This window comes from Pseudophryne corroboree, chromosome 2, assembly GCF_028390025.1.
Source record: "Pseudophryne corroboree isolate aPseCor3 chromosome 2, aPseCor3.hap2, whole genome shotgun sequence".
Lineage (NCBI taxonomy): Eukaryota > Metazoa > Chordata > Amphibia > Anura > Myobatrachidae > Pseudophryne > Pseudophryne corroboree.
This window is the reverse complement of record NC_086445.1, coordinates 432119687-432128574: the sequence shown is the minus strand read 5'-3', so window position 1 is coordinate 432128574 and position 8888 is coordinate 432119687. Positions and strand designations below refer to the sequence as shown.

Below are 8888 nucleotides of genomic sequence, written 5' to 3'. Positions count from 1 at the left end.
AATGGGAATCTGCTCTCCTAAAATGCTCCAGTGATCTATTGCACATCTTGGTAAAACACGACACCTTGATGTTAGATCAGGTTAAAAAGGAAATAGAGGAGCTGGGGAAAGATCTAGAAAATTGCGAAAAAGACGTATCATTCCAGACAACTTTTGAAAAATACAAGAAGGATCTTGATACTTATGAAAAAACCATAGTTGATAGAAAACGAAATAAGCTGCAAAGAGACAAACGGGACTTTTCCCAAGGGGACATCTTTAAGTGGAACCCACAGCCCCCCAGGAATAGGGGTAGAAGGCAACAAGAAGGTTATACGTTCTCTGAATTTGAGTCATCCACTAGTGAGGATTCTCCCAGTGAGGCACTTGATACGGTACGACCCACCCCTAACTCTAGCAGGGAAGGTTCTCCTCATTTTTTAGAAAGAGGACAGAAACCGAGAGGAAGGTACAGACCTCAAGAAAGATGAGACGAGGGAGGAAGAAGAGACACGGGATGAGACTCTCGATGGGACACGCCACGAACATCAAGGTACCCGGAACGCCAGAGGCGGAAAGTATGGTAGAACCATCTATATCTCAACGCCTAACAATAATTAATTTATCTCGCAGAATCCTCACCCCAGCACAATCTAATGTTCTCAGCAAAGGCCTCTCCTTCTCCCCCTCCAAGTCTTTCAACAGATTCTTGTGGGAAAAAGATCTAAGATTATTTGGTCGTAAACTCTTGCTAAAAAAAATTTCTTTGCTAAGAGGAGTCAACAAAAGGATGATATTCTAGAAGTCTCGTTAACGGAGGAGGACAGAAACACTCTTAGTATCCTGGAAGAATTATACTCTGAATCCAACATGGACTCTACAACCGATCGACGACCAATGTGCAAAAACAAATCCAACTTTTTTCCTTCAGACGACAACAGCCCTGAAGTGCGAGTATTCTTAAACTTGGTTGCCAAGGAATTTGATCATATTCATATGAGAAATCTCAACAAACAACATATATTCCCGGACAATCTGAAGAGGGAAGAAAGACAAGCGCTCAAGGAATTACATACCTGGAAAGATGTGATCATAAAACCGTCCGATAAGGGCGGGAATATCGTCCTTTGGCCAACAGAGATGTATACAATTGAGGCACTCCGTCAACTGAATCAGACGACTTGTTACAACAAACTCTCCCACAATCCGATTCCACAATTCTTGAGAGAATACTCCCAGCTAATTGACGAAGCAGCATCAATTGGGACAATCACAAAACAGGAACATAAATATCTCTCTGTCACCAATCCTAGGATACCCACCTTTCCTAGTGGGCACCTTGCCTGTCTGACAGATGAATGGGGGATATTTAATGCCTTACTTATTTCATTGTGGGCACCTTGCCTGTCTGACATTTGAATGGGTGATATTTAATGCCCCTCTGATGCATGTTTGATATTTTTGAATGGGTGATATATATATTTTTTGCCTCTTTGATTAAGCATTTATACTTTCTGATGCCTGTTTGATATTTTTGAATGGGTGATATATATATATTTTTTGCCTCTCTGATTAAGCATTTATGCTTTAGCTGAATATTTTCCAGCTACGCTGTATTGCACGTGTGTATACTCCCTCATGTAGGTACGTGGTTATACAACCTTGTGATAGGGGTGGGTAATTTGTTCCCCGCTTTTCCTGCGGGCACACCGCCTGTCTACTGGTTGAAGGGGTGACACACTAACACGTATTTGCTTTATCTGGCTAAGCCTTCACGCTTCAGCTAAAATATTGTGTGTTCCAGGAAATATTTCTGTTGGGTGATATATTTGCCCTTTTGATCAAGCATTCATGCTTTGGCTGAAATATTTTCCAGCTAGGCTGTATTGCACGTGTGTGCACTCCCTTATGTGGGTACATTGTGATACAACCCTGTGATAGGGGTGGGTAATTTGTGGCCCTGCCTTTCCTGCGGGCACACCGCCTGTCTACTGGTTGAAGGGGTGAAACTCAAACATTTATCTGCCTTATCTGGTTAAGCCTTCACGCTTCAGCTAAATATTGGGTGTTTCAGAAAATATTTCTGTTATTTACATGGCTGATTTTCCCAGTGAATGAGTACAGCATATTTGCTTAATTCTTTGTTTATGCATATTAAAAAAAAATATTTCTTTATATATTCAATGCAACAGGGATAGGTGTTGTGCGATCCCGCACTTATTCTGCCCTAGGCAGTTTCAAACTGTGTGTATTATGTTTTGTTCCTCTGAGGGCATGTCACCTAGGGGATTGTTTCATGGGTGACAATCCATCTGTCTCACACATTATCTCATGTCAAAAATAGCAACAACTGTTGTTGACAGTAATATACTTTGCCACTGTCACTAGTGACCTTGAAGGTTATTTTAGTGTATTACACAAGTTCTTTGGTTGTAAAATACTACTAGGGTCCGTTATGTACAAGTAACGCTATACCACACTCAGGGAATTGGCACCAATTACAAGAATTTATCCGTATGTTTATGGTCATCTTTATTACATTTACCATTTCTTTTTCCTTTTGGTACCTGCCTGGTCATCCGTCACAGTTACTAGGATCCATCAGTATTTAAACAACATAGGTGACCGAAAGGAACTTGCAACAATCAATTCAATTTTTTATTCCAATATCTCCTCTACCCTATAACTATTTTCTTGCTTTTCTTCCTTCTGTGAACTCTCATCCACGATTCTGGTGAGCGTGTCCCCCTAGGGGACGCGTCTCGCCAGTCTAACGTGGACAGCAGATTCACACCTACCCGACTGCGGTTATTTCTTCTCAACACAGTCCTATTATTCTTTTCTTGAGGAGGAACCAATCCTTCTGTTTCGGTGCACTCTCATTGGTGGTATAGGGTCAGTTATTTCTACGACCATACCCCTACGTTCACGCCCAATCTCGTCCGATCTTGGAAGCTAAACGGAGGTGGGCTGGGTCAGTACCTAGACAGGCGACTGCTAGGGAATACCCGGTGAAGTAGGAAGACTCCCTTCCCTATAGAAATAACACCAACAGCAGTATCACCACTTATACTCAATCCTACTACCTCTTGAACCTTTATTCATCACAATCTATTTATCTACAATAGTGGCAAACTATTAGAATTGTTAATTAGTGTGTGGGCTCTTCCACTCACGAACCTAACCCTATTTAGGGCCGCATTAATACAAACACAGTTTGTACAGATCTTTGGCAGACGGAAGCAGCTTAAGATGTAGCTATCATCCGATATGCAATTATCCAGGCATAATTAAGATCTGAACATTTTACAATTTTTGGGAGAAATACTTCCCATATGACATATCAATGGCTACTTATGTTTAATTTGTCTTGTTGAGTTCTCATGTATTTTAAAGAGCAGAATTAAAAGACTACGTTATCAATTTTTAGGCACATCACTTATCCACTATCACTTAGATAATTCAACAAGAGTGCGCCCAAACAAGAGTCATACTTTTCTCCTTGTACATATACAATTGCTTATATGGCAGCACCACTGGACTGGACTTATACAGCAGTACCCCTGGACTTATATGGCAGTACCCCTGGACTGGACTTATATGGCAGCACCACTGGACTGGACTTATATGGCAGCACCACTGGACTGGACTTATATGGCAGTACCCCTGGACTTATACGGCAGTACCCGTGGACTTATACTGCAGTACCCCTGGATTGGGCATATATACGGCAGCACCACTGTACCGGACTTATATGGCAGTACCCCTGGACTGGACTAATATGGCAGCACCACTGGACTGGACTTATATGGCAGCACCACTGGATTGGATTTACATGGCAAGACCGCTGGACTGGACTTATATGGCAGTACCCCTGGACTTATACGGCAGTACCCGTGGACTTATATGGCAGTACCCCTGGATTGGATTTATACAGCATCACCACTGGACTGGAAATATATGGCAGCACCACTGGACTGGACTTATACAGCAGTACCCGTGGACTTATATGGCAGTACCCCTGGATTGGACATATACAGCAGCACCACTGGACCGGACTTATATGGCAGTACTCCTGGACTGGACCTATATGGCAGCACCACTGGACTGGACTTACATGGCAGTACCCCTGGACTTATATGGCAGTACCCCTGGACTTATATGGCAGCACCACTGGATTGGACTAATACGGTAGCACCACTGGACCATACTTATATGGCAGCACCACTGGACTGGACTTATACAGCAGTACACCTGGACTTATACAGCAGTACCCCTGGACTTATATGGCAGCACCACTGGATTGGACTTATACGGCAGCACCACTGGAATGGACTTATATGGCAGCACTACTGGACTGGACTTATACAGCAGTACCCCCGAACTTATACAGTAGTACCCCTGGACTCATACAGCAGCACCACTGGATTTGACTTATATGGCAGCACCACTGGACTGGACTTATATGGCAGAACTACTGGACAGGACTAATATGGCAGTACCCCTGAATTTATACAGCAATTCTCCTGGACTTATACAGCAGTACCACTGGACTTATATGTTAGCACCACTGTACTGGACTTATCTGGCAGCATCACTGGACTTGACTTTTAAGGCAGTATTCCTGGAGTTATACGCCAGTACCCCTTGATTTATATGGCAGCACCACTGGACTGGACTTATATGGCAGTACCCCTGGATTTATACGGCAGTACCCCTGGACTTATATGGCAGCACCACTGGACTGTACTTATACAGCAGCACCACTGGACTAGACTTATATGGCAGCACCACTGGACTGGATTTATACAGCAGCACCACTGGACTTATGGCAGCACAGGACACCACCACTGGACTTATGGCAGCACAGGACACCACCACTGGACTTATGGCACCACAAGACATCACCACTGGACTGGACTTATATGGCAGCACCACTGGACTGGACTTATACAGCAGTACACCTGGACTTATACAGCAGTACCCCTGGACTTATATGGCAGCACCACTGGATTGGATTTATACGGCAGCACCACTGGAATGGACTTATATGGCAGCACTACTGGACTGGACTTATACAGCAGTACCCCCGAACTTATACAGTAGTACCCCTGGACTCATACAGCACCACCACTGGATTTGACTTATATGGCAGCACCACTGGACTGGACTTATATGGCAGAACTACTGGACAGGACTAATATGGCAGTACCCCTGAACTTATACAGCAATTCTCCTGGACTTATACAGCAGTACCACTGGACTTATATGTTAGCACCACTGGACTGGACTTATCTGGCAGCATCACTGGACTTGACTTATAAGGCTGTATTCCTGGAGTTATACGCCAGTACCCCTTGATTTATATGGCAGCACCACTGGACTGGACTTATATGGCAGTACCCCTGGATTTATACGGCAGTACCCCTGGACTTATATGGCAGCACCACTGGACTGTACTTATACAGCAGCACCACTGGACTAGACTTATATGGCAGCACCACTGGACTGGATTTATACAGCAGCACCACTGGACTTATGGCAGCACAGGACACCACCACTGGACTTATGGCACCACAAGACATTACCACTGGACTGGACTTATATGGCAGCACCACTGGACTGGACTGACATGGCAGCACCACAGGACTAGACTGATACATCAGCACCACTGGTTTTATGGCAGCACAGGGCATGACTACTGGACTTATGGCAGCACAGGACACCACCACTGGACTGATGCAACACAAGACTGCACCACTGGGTTTATGCAGCAGCACTGGACTTATGGCAGCACAGGACTCCACCACCAGACTTATAGCAGCACAAGACACCACTACTGGACTTATGGCAGCACAGGACACCACCCCTGGACTGATGCAGCACAAGACAGCACCACTGGACTGGACTTATACAGCAGCACTGGACTTATGGCAGCACAGAACACCACCAGTGGACTTATGGCAGCACAGGACACCACCACTGGACTGATGCAGCACAAGACAGCACCACTGGACTGGACTTATACAGCAGCACTGGATTTATGGCAGCACAGGACACCATCAGTGGACTTATGGCAGCACAAGACACCACCACTGGACTTATGGCAGCATAGGACACCACCAGTGGACTTATGGCAGCACAGGACACCACCAGTGGACTTATGGCAGCACAGGACACCACCACTGGACTGATGCAGCACAAGACAGCACCACTGGACTGGACTTATAAAGCAGCACTGGACTTATGGCAGCACAGGACACCACCAGTGGACTTATGGCAGCACAGGACACCACCACTGGACTGATGCAGCACAAGACAGCACCACTGGACTGGACTTATACAGCAGCACTGGACTTATGGCAGCACAGGACACCACCAGTGGACTTATGGCAGCACAGGACATCACCACTGGACTGATGCAGCACAAGACAGCACCACTGGACTGGAATTATACAGCAGCACTGGACATATGGCAGCACAGGACACCACCACTGTGACTGGACTGATGCAGCACAAGACACCACCACTGCACTGACACAGCACAAGAAAGCACTGGAATGATACAAAAGAGCAAGTCACCACCCCACATGCCACACCACTTTCCCGCACAGACACTGAGGAGACATGTCCTCTCACTACACTCTCAAGGACTGGAGTGAAAATGGTGGTGACGTACTGCTCCTTATATGGAAACCAAAACCCGCGAGAATCCGACAGCAGGATGATGACGTTTTGACTCGTTCTCGTTTCCGAGTCTAGCGGGAAAACCTGAGACGGGTTCAGATCTGGATTCTCAGGGAACCAAACTCGCTCATCCATAGTTACAAGTAATCTCAGACATTTTTCTTTGTTCTGCCGTGTGGGGCCTCAAAAGAAGATTAGTGCTGGATAATGTTCAAATTTGATCTAAAGAATCATTAACAGTTATATTGGGAAATTATATAGAAAGCAAATGTTATTTGCCTGTATGTATGGTTATGTTGTGTACCATAATGTTATACAAATGCTTGAAGGTGTATCTAATCATCTGTGGTAATTCACCATGAATAATAGATTAGCTGGGGGCTTTGCAATTACCCCAATGCTGATGGTTATCTCTCAATGCTGGCACTTATCGGGCATTATAATTTGTGTGCCTCAGGCAAGTGAAGCATAATCTGTGATAAGTGGCAGTTTTATTCATGATAAATGCTACAAAAATACATAGGTCCTTGACTTTTTGCTGTTTTTTCTTGTGCAGGAAAATAGGATACAGTAAAAAAAACTTTTTTTCCGTGGCAATTGCACTATAACAGGTATTTGGATAACCCCCTTGCTCTGAAGGCTGAGGAACCTGATTTCTTCCAAATTGGTCACAGAATTAACCTACAGTATGTGCTTTCACTTTAAATGAAAAATTTAATTTGCTGTAACATCAGTGTAGAGATTAGTTATGTCCACATTAGTTATATAAATGGGATTTAATCGGGATCCCAGTGGTTAAAATCCCAGCAGTCAAAATCCCGATGCCGGAATCCCGACCGCCAGAATGCTGGCAGCGACACCACAGCTATTCCCTCTCCTAGGTGTCTACGATGCCTATGGAGGGGGAACACCGGGCCCGCAAGGTGCTTTGTTACGCTGGCCTCCCTGTTGGCATTCTGTCAGTCGGGATTCCGGCGTCGGGATTTTGACTGCTGGGATCCCGTAAACAACGCATATATACAGTATAAGACCAGATGCAGGATAGTGTTTGTAGAAGAATATAAATGTATAGAAATTATATCTGGAATAGACAAATAATTTAATAGACAACTGTAAGCTTCCAGAACATAAAGAACATTTCTTTCTGCAAGAGAAGTAATTTATGAACTTTCTGTAGAAAATGTAATATATTGCAAGGTATGGGCATCAGCAAGATTTCAACGATTTGGTTTCTAGATTTAAAAAGTATTTTTTTAAATAAGCAACTAATTTACTAATATTAATACAAAATATATGATTATTAAGGGGGGAAATCAATTGGGCTCATGGTGTGCTGTGATGGGAATAGCTCCAGGTTTCACACCCAGAGCTATTCAATCAGTCAACATTTCCCCAGTCCAGTAAACTGTGGGTTAAACACAGGCTAATATATAGCCAGGGCATGTTCGCCCAGAGAGGATGAGAGAGGTGGTCCCACAGCTCCAGATCACTGGGGGAGTTCTTGGGGCCACGAAGCTGTCAGCTCTAGTGCAGCGCAGACATCCTCATTCCTTGTGCAGTTCTCTCCTATTACCACAGTCCAAGAATGTTAGGATGCAGCAATTTTACAAAATAAAAAAATTACCAAAAATTACCCCCTCCCTGAATATGCTAATATATATATATATATATATATATATATGCATACATACACATATATATATATATATATATATATATATATACACATATAGTATATATGTGTATATATTAGTGATGAGCGGGTTCGGATCCTCGGGATCCAAACCCGCTCGAACTTCACCTTTTTTTCCACGGGTCCGAGCAACTCGGATCCTCCCCTTGATGAAGTCCTATGATACAGGACGAAAAGCGTCGGGACCGGGACTTATAACTCACCCATGACTTCTTTGAATGGACAGATAAGCCATTTTAATCTATTTATCTTGTACGTATGCTACCTGCATTTGCTTCAGGACATTTTTTTACGTGTCAACAGGATTGGGCTGCTGCTCACCTTGTGATTCTAATTTGTGGACAGATAAGCTGTTTATACGTTTTTATCTTGTATGTGTGTTACCTACATTGGCTTCAGGATTTATTATATTAAATATTGTCTATGTTTTACAATTTTGTCTAGCCCTTACATATTGGAACTAGCATTGCTCATCCAGTTCATATATCTGTATTGGGACTAGCAAGGTCCCTAAAGTGTGGAGCATTGT

At 43.9% G+C, this 8888-nt stretch overlaps 1 pseudogene; it reads left to right on the top strand.

Moving 5' to 3' along the window:
* Positions 1–2883: 2883 nt before the first annotated feature.
* On the top strand, positions 2884–3002 carry LOC135052287 (5S ribosomal RNA; annotated as a pseudogene).
* Positions 3003–8888: the final 5886 nt, after the last annotated feature.